Source organism: Furipterus horrens, unplaced genomic scaffold (assembly GCF_987537825.1).
Source record: "Furipterus horrens unplaced genomic scaffold, mFurHor1.1.pri manual_scaffold_2, whole genome shotgun sequence".
NCBI lineage: Eukaryota > Metazoa > Chordata > Mammalia > Chiroptera > Furipteridae > Furipterus > Furipterus horrens.
Genome location: NW_028327172.1, coordinates 123,710,480 through 123,728,216, shown reverse-complemented (window position 1 = coordinate 123,728,216; position 17,737 = coordinate 123,710,480). Strand labels below are relative to the sequence as shown.

Genomic DNA, 17,737 nt, shown 5'->3' with positions numbered 1-17,737 from the left:
CACTCTTCTCCTTTTTGATGCTTTCCTTTCCATAATCAAAGCCTAAGGGCTCTCTCTAGTGGACCGTAAGCCACAAGGGCAGTAACAGTGTGTCTCCTTCATCTTAGCGTCCATAGCACCTACTAACACAGTGTCTGGAATAGTAGTTGCTCACTAAATGTTCACCAACTGAATGAACTGAACAAAAGTATGATAGCAGTGGTTCAGAATTTCTCCATAATAGAATTGTATAAAGGTAGATGGGCTACCCTTAGTATGAAACTGTCTAGAATTCTTAGTAGTTGTTTCTTAAAAACAAATAATCTCACTTCAAAGTATCACTTCATTAAAAAAAAGTTCTCCTATTCCATTGTCTACTTTAATGGATGTAAGATTGTTTCTATTTTTTCCTTATTTTTTAAAAAAGTCCTACAAGAATCCCAGAGAGTTTAAGTACCTCGCTTGGAGTAACTCAGCAAGTAAGTTACCACCCAGATCACCTCAGATATTCTGGATGCCACTGCTCAAGACCTTTCTAGAATGGCGCTGAGAATGAACACCCATGACCCCTGACCCTAAATGCTGTAGATATCAGAAAAACAAATGTTTTCAATAACACCTGAACCAATGCTTTAGGGTTCTTCGGAGTAATTCCTAGGGCTGTTATGAGATTCTGGGAGACGAGAAACTGAGGACAGGAGGCAGCAACACAAAGGTGTCCAAGTGTTTTCCCTCTGGGTTCATATATCAACCAGCTTTACTTAAAAACGAAACTAAAGAAACTAAATTAAATATTAACTCATAAAAAAAAAAAAAAAACCCAACACTTCAACCAGAAGATTATTGTGAAGTAAGAGTATCATCAAACCAAGCGAAGGGCTACAAACAGGAAATTTTGCACAGCTTATTTTGGTTTAAGAAAAAAAAAAGAGTTAAAGATAAAGTTAAGAGAATTTTCCACACATCCAGTCTTCCTCCAAATTCTAGGCTTTCACTTTCAGCCACCCAGACTTTGTTTAAACACTGAATGGCAGTTTCCTTAACAAGAGGTGGGAACCAAATACCTTTTAGGTATACACACTGAAATATTGGATTTCACACGCAAAACCTCAGTCCACCTGATTTATAAGTAGGAAAGCTTTTGGAAATTAATTGGTTATTACCTGAGCCAGCTGGAACACCCTATTATTTATATATAAACAGTTACAATCTGTTGGGGTCTGCTTTGTACCAGACATTACAGGTCTTTTGCACTTTAATTTCAATTACCTTCATAAGTCCTTATAGTCCTATTTTACTGAATCAGAGTGTCTAATGTATCTGAGAACCCAACCATTAATATATGGGAGGAGGGGTGAAACCAAAGATTGTTTATAAAGTTAAGTTTAAATTCAAAATTCGCGCCTGACCTAGAGACACTAAACAGATCTCTCCCCAAATTTAAAATACTTGTCAAAATGATGTTAAGGTCATATCAGAGCAGGCAAGATAAAATAGAAGAATTACAAAGAATGATAATCAAAGATTGCAGGACATGACAATTGAGTTTCAGGACACAGCCACGGGTTATTAACAATTATCCATATCTCAAAAACATAGACAGGTCCCTTCCCACCTATTTGCGCTGAGAAACCAAGTCTTTCTTTAAAGAGACCGCAAAACGTTGAAAGGTTTCAGTGTGGGCTGCCCAGAGCCTCTCAAAAAGAAAAAGAAATCAGTCCCTCCGTCACCACCTGAACTTCAGTCTTGACCTCCGGAGTGGCTCTGGACAGCCTATGGTTTAAAGTGTCCTTTCAACACCAGAACCAAGTTACCCGAAATGATTGCAAATGAATGAGCTGAATGCTCAAAGCAGAGAGACTTAAGCCACACGTCCATCCTGTAACTGGTAAAATCAAGACGGGATGCCCTGGGGTGGAGCTCCAGGGGGCCGAATTAGAGCCGGGTCCCTGCTAGTAGTCTGTCTACCCTCCCCTTCCCCGCGCTTTGCAGGACTCGCGGCTTCCCAGCCCATCCTCCTTCCAGCGCCAGCGGGTGCTCCTTACCTGCTCCCAGCCGAAGGCACTAGCTCCCCGCAAAGGACTCGCCAACGAACAGAGCCCGCTGCCGCAGCCACCCCCGCGGCCGAAGCCGCTAGAAAGTTTGCTCAGGGTCTCGCCCTCCCGCGGCCGCCGCCCCCGAGGCCGCTGCCGGCGGCGCTGCAGCACCAGCCGGGCTGGAGTGGCTCAGTGCGCGCCGAGGGCGGGGCCTCCCCGCCCCTCTCGGCCAGCTGCGCGGCGCTGGCTGTTTACCGTGGCCCAGCGGCCCGCTCTCCCCGCCCGCCGCCTTACGCGCTCCTGACATCATTCATTCTCTCACACCCTCGCCCGCCCACTCCATGTCCAAACAGTGACTCACCTCGGGCCGCTAGTGGCAGCGCCCGCTCCCGCCGCTGTGGCTCTCCAGGCGCAGAGCGGAGCTCGAAAAACCGGTGTGGTTTCTTAAGAAGAAAAGCCTGGCCGACACTCCTTTTTCCCAGTCATTACAGGTGCAGGGGAGGAGGGGCTTGGCAGAAAGGGCCGCTTGGTTCCGCGCGTGAGCGCCCGGAGCAGACCTCCCTGACCAGCGACTGAGATCAATCTGGGAAGTTGTTTGTATAGGTGTCACTCTCAGTAACTTTCAGGGGTGGGGCCGGGAAGGGATTCCTCCACCCCCGCAACTCGCCTAATTCAGGAACTGCTTCCTGACGTTGATGTGAGTGGGTCCGGGGACACCGGCAGTTATTCAAAGGGTGTTGCCTGGGCCTAAGTCTAAAAGGTGGGTGCCCAAACCTCACAGTGTTGCCTGGCAGGCTTAGTCATCAGTCCGTACAGTGAGTGGCAACTCTAGGTGCGAGCTGGAGGGGTGCTTCAAGGTAATGAGGCTAATACTTTCCCCTCAGTGACTAACCACCGTGTCATTTGTCCTGTTAATTGACTCACTTCTCTTTAAAGGATAAGAAACCATAACCAAAATAAAGTGAAAGAGACTTTCCTTGCTCAGCTGAACACTGCTCCTTTCCACAGCTTTTGGGGCACAAGGCAGTCATGTGTGGTTCCTTTGATGAACTCAGCAATTATGTTTTTAGAAAGGGTGTTGACTTAAAAATGGTCAAGGCTCTACAGTTTTTGGTGGTATTATTCATACACACTTGCTGGGCAGTTTTCGAAGTAAAGGATGGCAGCCTCAGAAATTCTAATTAGGATGAATCAGAGGGAATTTGGCCAAATCTTTATTGATTTAATAAACAGAAATGATTTCCATTAATTTTTACCTGCAGACAGGGCAATTATGTTTAAGATTTACCCTGGCTTATGGGTGATTCCATATAATCAACAAAAATAATCCAGGGGCATCTCTGGGTTCCTAGTACAGAAATAATATGAGTAAACGGTCATTTGTCTAGATAATTAAACACAATGGTAGCAGGAAAAAAACAAAACAAAACATGCAGGGCAGTCCAACAGAGAAATGTGAGGTGTTAATAGAGAAGTCTCCCCTAAATGAAATTGCTCCTGAAATTAACCAAAAGTTCCACATCATTGTTGTGGGAAGTAAACTCAGTAGAGAACACCAACAACTGAAATTTATTTTCCTTGAGTCTATTTTTTCTTTTCAATAGGAGTTCATTTTTAATTTTACAAAGCCCAGGCATTTTGCCCAGAAAGCAAATGGATTAGTTTGCTAGGATGCAAAGTGAAATGGAAATCCAAAACCAACGTTAAAAAAAAAATTTAATCCTCACCTGAGAATATGTTTATTGATTTGAGAGAGAGAGAAGCATCAATCTTTGGCTCCCTTATGTGCCCAACTGGGGATAGAACCCACAATCTAGTTAGGTGCTCTGACAATGAGTTGAACATGCAAACTTTTGGTGTATTCATTGCTAACCAACTGAGCCACTGGGGCAGGGCCAAACCAACAGATTTTATAGTCAATCACAGATCTAATCAGAACCGTGGCTATCCTATCCATGGGTAACATGGAGACTAGATTCAAGTTGGCAGCCACAGGAAAGTTTGGGTGAATATCCCACATACTTTATGGCCCAAACATTTGGACATTATGGAAATATGTGTTAATCAGATTTTCTATATATCTTAAAAATGATATTATGGGCTTTTGGGCCTAAATACATGGATGAAGCAAAAAAAGATCAAAACAAAACCTGCCATCCTGTCTGCATTATTGCATGATGTAAATCCTGCAGCTCTGTCATGGGAAGGTCTCTGTGGGGAAGGCTTAGTGGCTAGTTTTGAATTTGTGGTTACTATTGGACCTCAATTTAAATATTGTGAAATAAATACTTAGGTCATTTTCTTATACCACTTCAGTATCCTCCAATAAAAATCGTAGTATAATTGTGATTGAGTTACATGAAGTTTTTCCATTCTACTCATTGTCAACATATGAGAAAGCAAATTATTCATCTTAATTTCTGTTTTGAAAACTAGTGACGTGTCCACTCCACAGAGAGAGGTGATTTCTTTAATTTCCTTTCTCACTTTTTGCTCTTACAATATATCAAAGTTTACTAAGGCCTTGATTAGTCACCTTCCAAAAATAATAATGCTGAATGTTCTAAGGGAAAGAAAGGGTTGACAGGTATATTCTTGTCAGTTATTTTCCCTTAAATCATTGTATACTGTAAATAAGTTTTACAGATATTCATTTGGTCTGATAAAATATACTAAGTTAGGAAAACATATATATCTGTTGTCTCTATCTCCTTTTATAACAACTCCTACTCTGGACGTACCTAAGTCATTCACTCGACCAACAAATGTTTCTTGAGTTCCCACTTTGTGCCCACGTTGTTTATCTAAGAACCACTATGTGCATATTCTAAACATGTGTCTCAGCAGTGGGAAAGTTTGCTTTTAAAAACTTTTCATAAGGATTTTATTGCAGCATTATTTATACTTTTCTCAGGATCAAACATGTTGCCCACCATGTAATTACTAAGTGAGTGAAATAAACAAATGAACAAGCCTTAAAGAACAAACTAATGATGAAGTAACTTCATGTTATAGGATTCTATGTAGGCAATTAGAAAGAATAAAAGTCCCATAGGCTCTGACTTAGAAAACGGTCTTTGTTAAGTGAAAAATATAAGCTGCAAGAAAACAGACACTCTGTTTTTATAAAACAAACACCCTTCCCTTTGAAAAACCCATAACCAAACTAAATACTCTTGGCATGAAATATAGAAGGGCAGAGTGTGAGGGGGAAACCCGTATTTCTTGACTGTTTTTCAATGAGCCTGCATTGCTTTTGTAATGAAAAACAACAACCCAAGCAATATTGGAACTTGAAAGGCAGTAATATTGGGTTGGCCAAAAAGTTCATTTGTTTTTTTCCATAAGATGGTTCTAGTAGCGCAGCGCTGTCTTTAACATCATTCAGAACAATTTTGTAAGACTGTATTGTGACAGCTGTCATATCAGTGTGCATTTTTAAAAAAACGTATAAAAACTGATTTTTTTGTGTAGCCATTTTAATATTGAAGATGGAAGAAAATACACAACATTTTCTGCATATTATGCTTTATTATTTCAGGAAAGGTAAAAACAACTGAAATGCAAAAAAGAAAAAAAAAGATTTGGGTAGTGTGTGGAGAAGGTGCTGTGACTAATCAAATGTGTCAAAAGTGTTTTGTGAAGTTTCATGCTGGATATTTCTCACCGGGCGATGCTCCATGGTTGGGTAGACCAGTTGCAGTTGATAGAGATCAAATTGAGATATTAATTGAGAACAATCAACATTCTATCATGTGGAAGATAGCTGACATACTGAAAATATACAGATCAATAAAGTTATTGGTGAAAATGAAAAATGTGTCTTTTATTTTATGGAAAAAACTAAACGGACTTTTTGCCCCACCCAATACAATGAGCTCATGACTTAGGGGAGCTTACTATCTAGTTGGAGAGACAATAACACCCAGAACAACTAGAGATTAAGGCTGCTGGTCCTGTAGTTTTGGGATTTCAGGTATTCACCCTATGCCAGGCACATCTGGAGATCAAATACGTACCATTTATTGAGTACTTATTGTATACCAGTGGCCCTGGCTGGTTTGGCTCAGTGGATTGAGCATCGGCCTGCGAGCTAAGTGTCGCTGGTTCGATCTTCCAGTCAGGGCACATCAGAGAAGGAAAACTCTGACTCCAAAAAACCTCCGCTGCCTTGCGGCATACCTCTTCAGGGGAAAGGCTAAGGGAGTAAATACCGACAGAAAATCCGGAGCCGGAGTCCCTAAGGCGGTTTGACGTTGTAGTCAACACCGGCAACTCCTGCGGCGCACCTGAAGCCGAGCTGTATTGACTCCGTCTTTCCCTTGGGCCCTTCAGCTGCGAAGAGAGGGGGGGTCTGCTGCATGGGCAACAGCAGACCCTCCATATCACCCTGCCCAGGCTCTGTAGCTTCAGCTTCACTGGAGAGGACACTCCAGCGTCATCACAAGATGTCGATTCAACACGGGAGGAGACAGATACCATGTCACTCCCGAGTTGGACTGCACAGCCATTCTCGGTGGTGCAGATAGACTCTTAAGAAACTACACCATCGTCTCTCGAGACGGACGGCTGACGACGACGATTGTATACCAGGGACAATACAAATTGTTTCCCTGTATTATCTCATTTAATCTTTTCAGCAACCTTCTGAGGCAGGTACTCCTAATTCCTTTCTCTGCATATGAGATAACCAAAGATAAGACAGTGCCATTTTCCTGAGATCACATTCAAATAAGTGACATTCTGGTGTAAAACCAGGACTTCTGGCCCCAGAGTTTATACTTTTGACCACCATTCCTTAAATTGTGTCATTTACACTGATGTAACAATAATCTTACCTTTCTAGTTTTAAAAATATGTTTACTTTAAACTTTATCAAAAATACAAGGTAATATTGCCATATTATAGAGCAAGTGGAAAATAAAGAAAAAATAAAACCACTGTTAACATTTTGTTATTTGATCTGCATTCTTTAGGTTTCTGTTGTTAAAGATAATTTCAACATCATACATGTGGTTTTTATTCTGATTTTTAAAAACTTACCACTGCATAATGTGCTCTTTTCTCACAATTATTCTATTAGTGGCTCCTGCTTATGCATCTGTGTGTATATTGAACATAATCTCAAATCTGGTAGTCCAATTATATTTCAGGAACAGTTTAGTATATTTTTACATTTTTGTTAATGGAATATTTTGGACTATCTTTCTTTTTTTTTTTTTTTGTAGTTAGTCCTACTATGCTACGTATATGGATGTTCTAATCAAATAAAAATGGGGTACTCAGAAAAGTAAATGAAAGGTACTAGGTGCCACCTTTTATTAATATTATTGTCCATACTTCTGGACTGGAGCAAGATGAGGGGTCTGTAGGGGGGAGCATAACTAGCTTTGTAGCAGTCCAAGTGCAAGATGGCAGTGATCTAGGTTAGGAGAGCGGTGAAAGGAATGTAGGAAGCAGAGTCGATTTCAAGGATAAGGGACAGAATTTGCAGATCTATTAGATATGGGAATGGAGCCAAACTAACTCCTCCTTTTTCTGTTTGTTACTTGAGTACTTGGATGAATGGTGGTGCCTTTTACCAAGCAATAGAGCGAATGCCAGGATAGGAACAGGCTTGTGGAGGAAGAGGATGAGTTTTAAATGTGAGGAGTTTGAGATGTGCAATGACTATATGGAGGTGTAAGTGGACCGCTGACGGTATCATCCTGGAACTCAGAAAAGAGGCATGAATTAGCGATATGAATTTGAGAACAGTCAGTATGTAGAAAACAAGGAAGCCATAAGAAAAGATGAGATGGCCTGGAAAGAACACAGAGTGAGAAAAGGAGAGGTCTAAGAGAGAGCCCAGCACTATAGATTTGATGAAGGAGAACAATGCAGATATGAAAATACTGTACTTAACTAGAGAGAAAGGAAGAAAACCAAGATAATGTAGTGTCAAAGAAACAAAGAAAAATGGAATTTTGAGAAAGGTGGGATGGTCATTTATATCAAATGCTCCTGAGAGAACAAGTAAAATCAAGGCTGAAAAAGTCTATTGGATCTGGTGACATGGAGGTCTTCGTTGACCTTGACCAGAGGGAGCTGGGTCATGCTATGGGGGAGCAGGATCCTGAGGGAGTGGGCTAAGGAGGAGCACTGCAGGAATTGGCTTCCTAAAGTGCAGATCTATAAGGGGTGCTAAAGTAATACCACAATAAATTCACAAGATACAATATGGTTTGATTGGAAACGGGGAATGAGGGCTAATGTGTACCAGGTACTATAGTGATGAAAATGTTCTACAACTGAATGCTGATGGGAAGGAATCAGTAAAGGAGATGAGAAGGACAATTGGGAGGATAATCAATAGCAACAGTTCAGGTGAACTAAGGAGGAGATGGCATCCAGAACAGAGATGGAAAAAAATAGCCTGAGAAATTAGAAGGAACAGCTCCTCCAATAAAACAAGAGGGAAAAAGAGGGTGGGGGGGAAGCAGGGGAGTGACATAGTAATATTTGTAGACAGACTGCTTGAGGAAGGTTGAAATCACTCCTTCTGATGCTTCCATTTTGCTGTGAGTTAGAACGTGTGTATTAGTTTTCTATTGCTACTATAACAAATGACAAAAAAACTTACTAGTGTCAAACAACACAAGGGTATTATCTCACAGTTCTGTAGGTCAGAAGTCCTGTTACAGAACCCCTGGGCTGCTCCAGTTGAAAACAAACCCACGGGCTCTTTAGTTAGGGGCCCGATTGCCCGCCGCCAAAATTATAACTCTCAATACCAGAGTTTGGTGAAAAGAAAAAGAATTGTTTATTTAACAGTTATATAGATTTAGTTATTTGTGGATTTCTGTTATTAAGTCTTATGCTCTTTAAAATAACCACAAACGCATATCCTTGCCTCCCCCCCCTTCCAAACCAGGCTAGTTTTAGGGAAGTCAGAGAAACCGTTTCCCTACTTTCCCAACACAGTTCAGCTTTACCAGCAGCTGCCAATCATTCAATCCTGATTGGGGAGGTCCTTTCTGTGCTGTGGTGCCCTCCAGCTCTCAATGCAGAACCACCTGGATTCTCAGCCTCCTTGCAAAACTGCCTTCTTCTTGCAAACCGTGTGGATCTTCTCTCCTTCTCAAAACTGCATGGCAAGAGCCTCTTAAAGCAGCCTGGAGACCCCTTCTCCAAGCCACATGGAGAAGGCCCCTTCACCAAGCCACATGGAGGGAGCACACGAGAGAGCGAGAGCGAGAGAGCCCGAGAGCTAGAGTGAGAGCCCGAGTCAGAGAGCGAGAGTGTCTCAGAGAGAGAGCACGAGCAAGAGCCAGAGAGAGTCTCAGAGAGTCTGAGAAAGTCTCAGAGGGAGCATCTGAGAGAGTTCGAGTCAGAGCGCCAGAGCGAGAGCTTGAGAGAGTGTCCCAGCTAAAATGTCTGCAGCTGCTTATATATCCCTGACTGCGTCATCTGACGCAGTGGGCGTTGCAAACAGTTCTGACCATTCACAGGTCCTTACGTAGGCTCTGTGTGCTTTCTCCATACTGTCCCCTGGTTCAAGACTCCTCCCATCTGCCTGAGGCTTTGGATGCATTAAAGCCATTTGCATAAGAAAGACACTAACCACCAGCCTCAGGCATGTGGAAGCATTTGAAAAGCTGCTTACTTCTCCCCATCCCCCAGCAGCAAACTCTGGGGATTTTTGGACTCCCCTGTTTCTGTAACAGTTTCCCCCCTTTCAGACTAAGACCCTTTATAATCTTATAAAGGACAATGGGCGAAGGTCTCATGCTCCTCTAACTGCTTCCTGCTGAACGTGGTCGTCGTCCTACCTACCCTTGGGTCTAGAAATCCCTAATAAGAGTGGGGATGTAGGGGAGGGTGCCCTTCCCACATGGGGAAGAATCTTGCAGAGTCCAGGTCAGTTGGCTATTCCTGGGTAGCAGCATGCTTGGTTTCCAAGGGCTGGTACTGCTGGACAAGCTGGCATTCTTGTCATATTCTGAGGGCAACAGATTTGGCAACAGGGTTAAAAAAAAAAACACAATTCAACCTACAACCACTATATACAAAAGGCAGGAGTTAATTTTTCAATGTCCCACGTTAGGAAAAGAAATGGCTTCTTTGGAGGAAGGTGTGCAGGGCATGTCACACCTGTCCAAAGCCCTTTTGCCCACCATACTTAGTTTGGGCTGAGGGGTATAAATTTTGGATTTCCCCCCTCTCAGACCTCTGGGCCCTTTCTGTCCAAGCCATTAGGACAGAAAAGAAACCGGTTTTAAAGTGAAGCCTGCAGACCACCCCATACTTCACCAACTCAGCCACTTAGTTCAGCCAAACCGTTGAGTCTCAGGAGGTGGCAATGCAGATGGGCTTCTTAAGTGAGGCCTATATGTACAGATAATTACTCAGGTAGAGATCATAGGCTTATGCCCTATGAAAACAGAAAGAACATACACGTTAATTCACACAACACAATTCACAAACCAGTCTCTTAATTTGAGAGACTGTCTTATTGGGAAGACATCCAGTTGCAAGGCACTTGACATTCTTCTTGCCTGTAAATAAAGCATCCTTTATAATGTCACAGACTTGGTTTAACTTTCAAATGGAAAACAAACTTTATAGACAGTTAGCTGCACTGAACATTGTGATTTTCCTTGAGTCATGATTTTTCTCCTTAAGATTACCCTCCTTGCCAGTAAAGGGACTGCATTAAGTCCAGTTTTTTTAATTTAGCCTGTTCATTTGCATAAACACAACAAGAGCAGTGATTGATCACATATGATCCTTAAGTCTACTTTGCTGGAACTTATACAAGGAACCTTCATGTTGACTTTTAGTTTGCCCATTAGGGCACAGAAGCTGAGCCACATACCTGCCATTCAGCTTTGCCTGCAAACACCTGCTTTCCCAAATCCTTTGGGTTTTCCATTGTGCCTTGAGGTTCCTTTTATCCATCCTTCAGGAAAGCAACCTTCGTTCCTTCCCGGAAAGACTGCCATGAACCGCACAACCAACCAAGGTGTCAGGCCTTTTTCCTTCTGGGCTTTCCTTAGCTTCAAAAGTCAAGTCCAGTTCCTCAGGGCTTTCTGGTAACAGCCAGAGCCTAAGCATGCCTCCTTCAGGCATGTCATTCCAGTCAAAGGTCTTGGTTAACAATACCTTTATTAACAACTGGTCTTTTTAGTTTTATGCAAAGAAACCTAATGTCATTTCTTACTCCTTTAAATTGCCAAATTCTGGAGGGATCAGGTAAGGAGAAAAATACACAGTGTGAAGGAAAATCCTTGTCCTTCTAATATTCCCAAAATTGCATTTCCATGCCTTATACTTTCTTTTGTTCACTTTCCTACATGTGAAGTTTTCTTAACTTTCTCTGGGAAACCTCAATTTTCCTTTCAGATTATATGGCCAGTACCAATACAGAGAATTCCAGACCCTTCCTGGGCCTCAGAGAATTCTAGACCTTACATAGGTCTCCAATGGCTAATGCCAAACCAATACAGGGAATTCTAAATGACCTTTCATAGGTCCCCAATGGCTAAATGCCAATACAGAGGTACAGTAACCATACAATTAGACCACAAGTAGTTGAGGTTTCCCTTTTCCCAGGTTTAAAAACTTTCACAACCTTTCTATATGTTTACCCATTCAGATTTAACCATAACCCATTTCCAATTCTTTTCCACACTGTAAAGGACTCTACCCAAACTCAATATTTGGCAGCTAAAATTCCCTAGATTTGCAAGCACATGCCTAAAGCAAAAGAAACATTTTAAATCTGTGTTTCAGTTCACTGTCCTTTTTTTCGAAAGAGTAATTTCAAATCTTCTTCCGGAGTGCAGGTCCAACTTTCCCTTTCGGTGTCAGTCACAGCAGCAGAGTCTGTGTCCTCCTCAGGTGGTGCTCGTTTTACCCGTGTGTGGTGTATCCAGGGCTTGATTCCTACCAGCTTCAGCGAAGAATGTGTTGTTAGCAAAACATCATAGGGACCAGTCCATTGTTCAGCCAGCTGCTGTTCAGGACCTTGCGTCTTCCAGGTCTTCAGTAAGACTCTGTCCCCAGGTCTGAATGGGTGCAAGGGTTCTCATTTCTACTTCCCTTCTTACGATCTGGACACTCATTCTTCCAATGGCCCTTCTTTCTGCAATAGGCACACTGGTCCTTGCCCAATGGCTCTTTCCTCCTCTCTTTAGGGTCCTGTTTCTTCCTTTGGCCTCTCCAGCCTGTTTTAAAGAACATCAGGTCCTGTCTTCTCTTTTCTACTCCCCTTGCATGGTAAACTCTAAATGCGATGTCCACTAACTGAGAGGGGCTCATTCCTAATACTCCATCTATACGCTGGAGTTTCCGTCTAATATCTGGGGCACTCTGCCCAATAAATGTCATGTTCACCATTCTTAAGTTCTCTTGTGCCTGTGGATCAACATCAGTGTACTTTCTATAGGCTTGATAGATCCTCTCTAAGAACTCAGAAGGATCCTCATCTGGTTTTTGCTGAATAGTCTGTACCATAGTCAGGCTTTTTGGCTTGGGTACCCCTTTTCTAAGTCCTTCCAATATACACTTCCTGTAGTGTTTCAAAGGAACTAGGCCTCCACCATTTGGGTCCCAGTTAGGCTCTGTCCAAGGAATTGCCACAGTTGGGTCGGGGGTCCCATGGGGATCCTCTCCATGGAGACGCTGAGCCTCTTCATTAGCCTTACTTGTAACCAGTCGCCTCTCATCCCCAGTTAGAAGAATATTTAGGAGAGCCTGTACATCTGCCCAGTTCGGGTTATGAGTGGCAAAAATGGAGGCAACAAGCTCCGCTATTTTCTGAGGATCTTCCCTATATGAGGGGTTAGAATTTTTCCAATTTAGCAAATCTGAAGTGGAAAACGGAGTATGGGCCCAATAGTAGCCAGAGGGCTGGCCTTGCTGATTTATTCCACCTATTGGGTACTGCCGTAGAGGGAATTGGCTTGTTCCGAATTGGGAGGCCCCCTGACTATACTGAGTTCCTTGGCGGGTTCTGGCGGGGGAGACCCTCTCCTTCTCCTGTAAGGATGGAGTCATTGACTTTGTAGTCACTTCAGAGGCTGGCTCCAAAAAGGGTGGCGCGAGAGAAGTCCCTTGAGTTTGAAAAAGGGCAGGCACCGCGGAAGCCACTTCCGTCTCTGGAAGTGGCATGGTGGAAGCAACCTCGACCTGCAGAGGGTGCTGTGCCATCGCCACTGGCATTGCAGGAGCTGCGGCCGCCTGCAGAGGGCGCTGTGCCACAGGAACCGCCACCTCGGAAGCCTGGGCCTCCTGCAGAGGAGGTGGAGCCACTGCTGCGGAAGCTATGGCCTCCTGAACCGCCCCCACCTGTGCCTGGCTTGGCGCCAAATTAGGGCCTTTGTCTCCCGGATTTAGAGAATTAAAGAGGGCTACTTCCTCATTCTCCCTTTCTTCCGGCATTTGACTCTCAGGAAAAGGCTTTGAGACCTCTTTTTTCCTCTGCACCATTATTTGGGCCTCCATTTCTGCTAAGGTCTTATTATGCAACTCTGCAAATGCATTTAGATAATAAACATCTTCCCAATTTCCTGATTGTAGGCAGTACCTTTTCAATTGCTTAATGACATGATAATTCAGGGTACCATTCACAGGCCACCTTTTCTTACCACCCAGAACATACTCAGGCCAAACAGTATTACAATAATAAATTAATATTTTCTTAGTCATAGGATAACAACAGTATTTATCCCAATTTTCCAAAATTCTCTCCAGTGGGCTGCCATCAGGGACTTGCCCAGAACTGCCCTTATTAACCCAGACATACATGCTAATGGCTATAACCAAAACAATCCCAAGGACTAGAAAACATATATACCACTCCGGCATCCATAATTCTATTACTTCCAGGAATTCTCCTAACCGGACAAACAAATCTAGTATCCACGATGCCATTATTTCAGAAATGAGTTTTAGCAAACAATCTTACTTCTCTAATCTCTTCCCAGTTCTGTTTTCTTTTCACCACACAGGCGTACTTAGGCGGTCGGCGCCCTCAGAAGGTGTCTCCCAAGGGGGTCGACCTGCCACGGGCAATTATTAACGTCCCATCTGGGGTGCCAAATTGTTACAGAACCCCTGGGCTGCTCCAGTTGAAAACAAACCCACGGGCTCTTTAGTTAGGGGCCCGATTGCCCGCCGCCAAAATTATAACTCTCAATACCAGAGTTTGGTGAAAAGAAAAAGAATTGTTTATTTAACAGTTATATAGATTTAGTTATTTGTGGATTTCTGTTATTAAGTCTTATGCTCTTTAAAATAACCACAAACGCATATCCTTGCCTCCCCCCCCTTCCAAACCAGGCTAGTTTTAGGGAAGTCAGAGAAACCGTTTCCCTACTTTCCCAACACAGTTCAGCTTTACCAGCAGCTGCCAATCATTCAATCCTGATTGGGGAGGTCCTTTCTGTGCTGTGGTGCCCTCCAGCTCTCAATGCAGAACCACCTGGATTCTCAGCCTCCTTGCAAAACTGCCTTCTTCTTGCAAACCGTGTGGATCTTCTCTCCTTCTCAAAACTGCATGGCAAGAGCCTCTTAAAGCAGCCTGGAGACCCCTTCTCCAAGCCACATGGAGAAGGCCCCTTCACCAAGCCACATGGAGGGAGCACACGAGAGAGCGAGAGCGAGAGAGCCCGAGAGCTAGAGTGAGAGCCCGAGTCAGAGAGCGAGAGTGTCTCAGAGAGAGAGCACGAGCAAGAGCCAGAGAGAGTCTCAGAGAGTCTGAGAAAGTCTCAGAGGGAGCATCTGAGAGAGTTCGAGTCAGAGCGCCAGAGCGAGAGCTTGAGAGAGTGTCCCAGCTAAAATGTCTGCAGCTGCTTATATATCCCTGACTGCGTCATCTGACGCAGTGGGCGTTGCAAACAGTTCTGACCATTCACAGGTCCTTACGTAGGCTCTGTGTGCTTTCTCCATACTGTCCCCTGGTTCAAGACTCCTCCCATCTGCCTGAGGCTTTGGATGCATTAAAGCCATTTGCATAAGAAAGACACTAACCACCAGCCTCAGGCATGTGGAAGCATTTGAAAAGCTGCTTACTTCTCCCCATCCCCCAGCAGCAAACTCTGGGGATTTTTGGACTCCCCTGTTTCTGTAACAGTCCTACAGACTTCTCATGGTTTCTCAACTCCAGGTTTCACAAGGCTGAAGTCAGGATGTTGGCTAGTGAGGCTCTTAGCAGCAGGCTCTAGCAAGCCTTCAAACTCGTTCAGGGGGTTAGCAGAATCGACTTCCCTCCAGTAGCAGAACCGACTTCCCTCCAGTAGCAGAACCAAGGCGTCTATTTTCCTGCTGGCTCTCAGCTATTTCCCTGCTGGCTGTCAGCTGTGGGCCACACTTAGCAGGTAGAGAGGTGTCTGTCCCAGAGCGAGCAACAGTATATGGAATCCTTCTCACATAGAATCTGACTTCCTCTGCTTCCGCTGGAGAAAGTGCTCTGTTTTTAACTCTGACTTACTCTGCCTCAACTGGAGAAAGTTCTCTGTTTTTAATGGCTCCTGTGATGAAATTGGGCCCACATGGATAATCCAGGCTGCTCTGTCTATTTTAAGGTCCATAATCTTAATTACATCTGCAAAGTCCTTTTGTAATGGAATATACTCACAGGTTCCAGGGATTAGGGTGTGGGCATCTTTGGGGGCCCATTCACAGAGGAACATCATCAACTAAGAACAAAGAAGTGGAACAGGTGAAAGGTTTTAGAAAGAATGGATACCATTTGAAGTAGCCACGCTGGAGAGTAAGAACATGAACAGACCAGGGAAACTTCATAAATTTGACAGATGGCATTGAAGGCTGAATTGAATTTGGGGCCATTGTGTCTTTCTCCAGCAGCACTTGGCTACTTGGGCGTGGCACAGGGAATGGAGGTGGGGGATGGGAAACATAGGCAAAGGAGGAGGGAGTCTGTCAATAAAACAATGGACTTAAAAATAAAAGATGGTCTGGGAGAGAAGAGAGGAAGGAGCTAATCAATAAAAGAAAAGTAGAAAGATCAATGCCTAGAGATCTGGAGATGTTGCAGAACCTGCAACCAGGGATAATAGATGGGAGAACTTGGAAGAATAAGAGAGCAGCTGGTAAGACCTATGAACTACTTATCTGAGCAGTCTGGGCTTGCAGCATGGCCTTGGAATGTGGCTGTGAGTGAGGGAGCGAGGTGGAGGAAAGGAGGAGAGAGAGGTCACTTCAGAGTTCAGGGCATGCAAAGAAAGAGTAATTCTCATGGATGCTGAAGTTACCCAGAATAATGGCCAGACCAGAGAGAGAGAGAAGGTTATAAATAAAGAGCCAAACAAGTAAATAATACGTTGGGGAGAGGAGAGGAAGAAGCTAGTATGGAAGATGTGGATGCCTCAAAGGAGTGGGGCATCTCACAAAGGCCTGGCATAACCTCAGTTCTGAAGTATCTCTAGGAATCAAAGGGACATAGATTCCCCTTTCCGCTCCAGGGTACAGAGCGTGTGAGAAGATAATCAGACATCCTTTACAGGCCGCAGAGAAAGTGTGTTCCCAGATTTCAGTTAAGGCCAAAAAATATATAAGGAATATTCCAAGAAAGGATTGAGCATGTTGGAGAGTTTGTGACCATAAAGTAGGGAGTAAGGGGCACAATCAGGGAGATCAGAGGAAATCAATGACAGAGTGTTACGGAAAGAAGTGTAGGGGGTAGGAATAGGCATGTGAGAGGGGTGGGGGAGGTTTACTTCCTAACCCACCCCTGCCTTTTCTGGAGCTGACAAGTTGACCTTTTCCTAAAGCCAGGGTAGGAGGAAGTGGTCTTGTGTAAGGCTGGAATAGAGACAGACCTTTTTTTTTTTAGCATAATAAAGTTCAGGAGATATGTCAAAAGGAGGTGAATCTTAGAACAAATGGTCTCATTTTATATTAGCTGTTCCATTCAGAGCTCAAACAACTATGAGGATCCCTGCTCCTGCCCCTTTCCTTCCTCACAACCCCCCCCCCCAAACCCACTAACCTCTGTTGATCAAGAGAGGAAGCCATGAGTCTGTTAGGGTAGCTGTGGTGGAGCAGAAGCAGAAAGGGAGTAAACTGAGCTAGAGCGAATAGTATCAAACATCCATCACTCTTGGGGGTGGGGGGCAGAATCTGGTTGGTTGAAATATAGTACCTGAACCAGAAGTAAGGGCTGGTTTAACCTCTAGGGTTCTGTGTATATGCCTGACTGACTAACAGTGATATTGCTTTGCTTTTCCTGTATGGCATTTGCTTAACCCATAGAGGGTTAAGTATGGGGGCTGCATGAGAAAAAATAGAACAAGGAACAGAATAACAGTTATCGGGGGGAGGGGAGAGGGAGAGAAGGGGGATGAGTAAGGGAAGGATCTAGTCAAAGAACATGTATAAATGACTCATAGACATGGACAACGGGGAGGGATATGACTGTGGGAGAAGGGGTGGGCTGGGTGGGAGGGGAGCAATGGGGGAAAAATGGGACAACTGTAATTGAAAAACAATAATAAAAAAAATGCAAAAAGAAAAAAAAAAGGCAGATAAGGTTCTGAGAGTCTCCTGAAGGGTAGTAGGAACAGGTAACTTGGAATATTCAGCAGCAGCGAAAGGGAGGCCTGCATGAAAACACTGATTTAATTTCTAGATAGAGTAGCCTGGAGCAGCATTGCCCAAACTTGCTGGATTTATAAGACTCATCATCATGTGAGGCTCACATGAATCTTTCAGGGAGG

General features: G+C 43.8%; 1 protein-coding gene across 4 annotated transcripts in view; it reads right to left on the bottom strand.

Moving 5' to 3' along the window:
* Positions 1–2,565, bottom strand: part of SGMS2 (sphingomyelin synthase 2) — a 98,395-nt gene extending 95,830 nt beyond the window's left edge. For 3 of the 4 annotated variants that reach the window (XM_090266387.1, XM_090266389.1, XM_090266388.1), the window contains exon 1: positions 2,025–2,214. The gene's annotated coding sequence lies outside the window, so the exon portion shown is untranslated. Of the gene's footprint in view, positions 1–2,024; positions 2,215–2,376 lie in introns of those variants that run through there. The other variant, XM_090266390.1, reaches the window with a different exon arrangement.
* Positions 2,566–17,737: the final 15,172 nt, after the last annotated feature.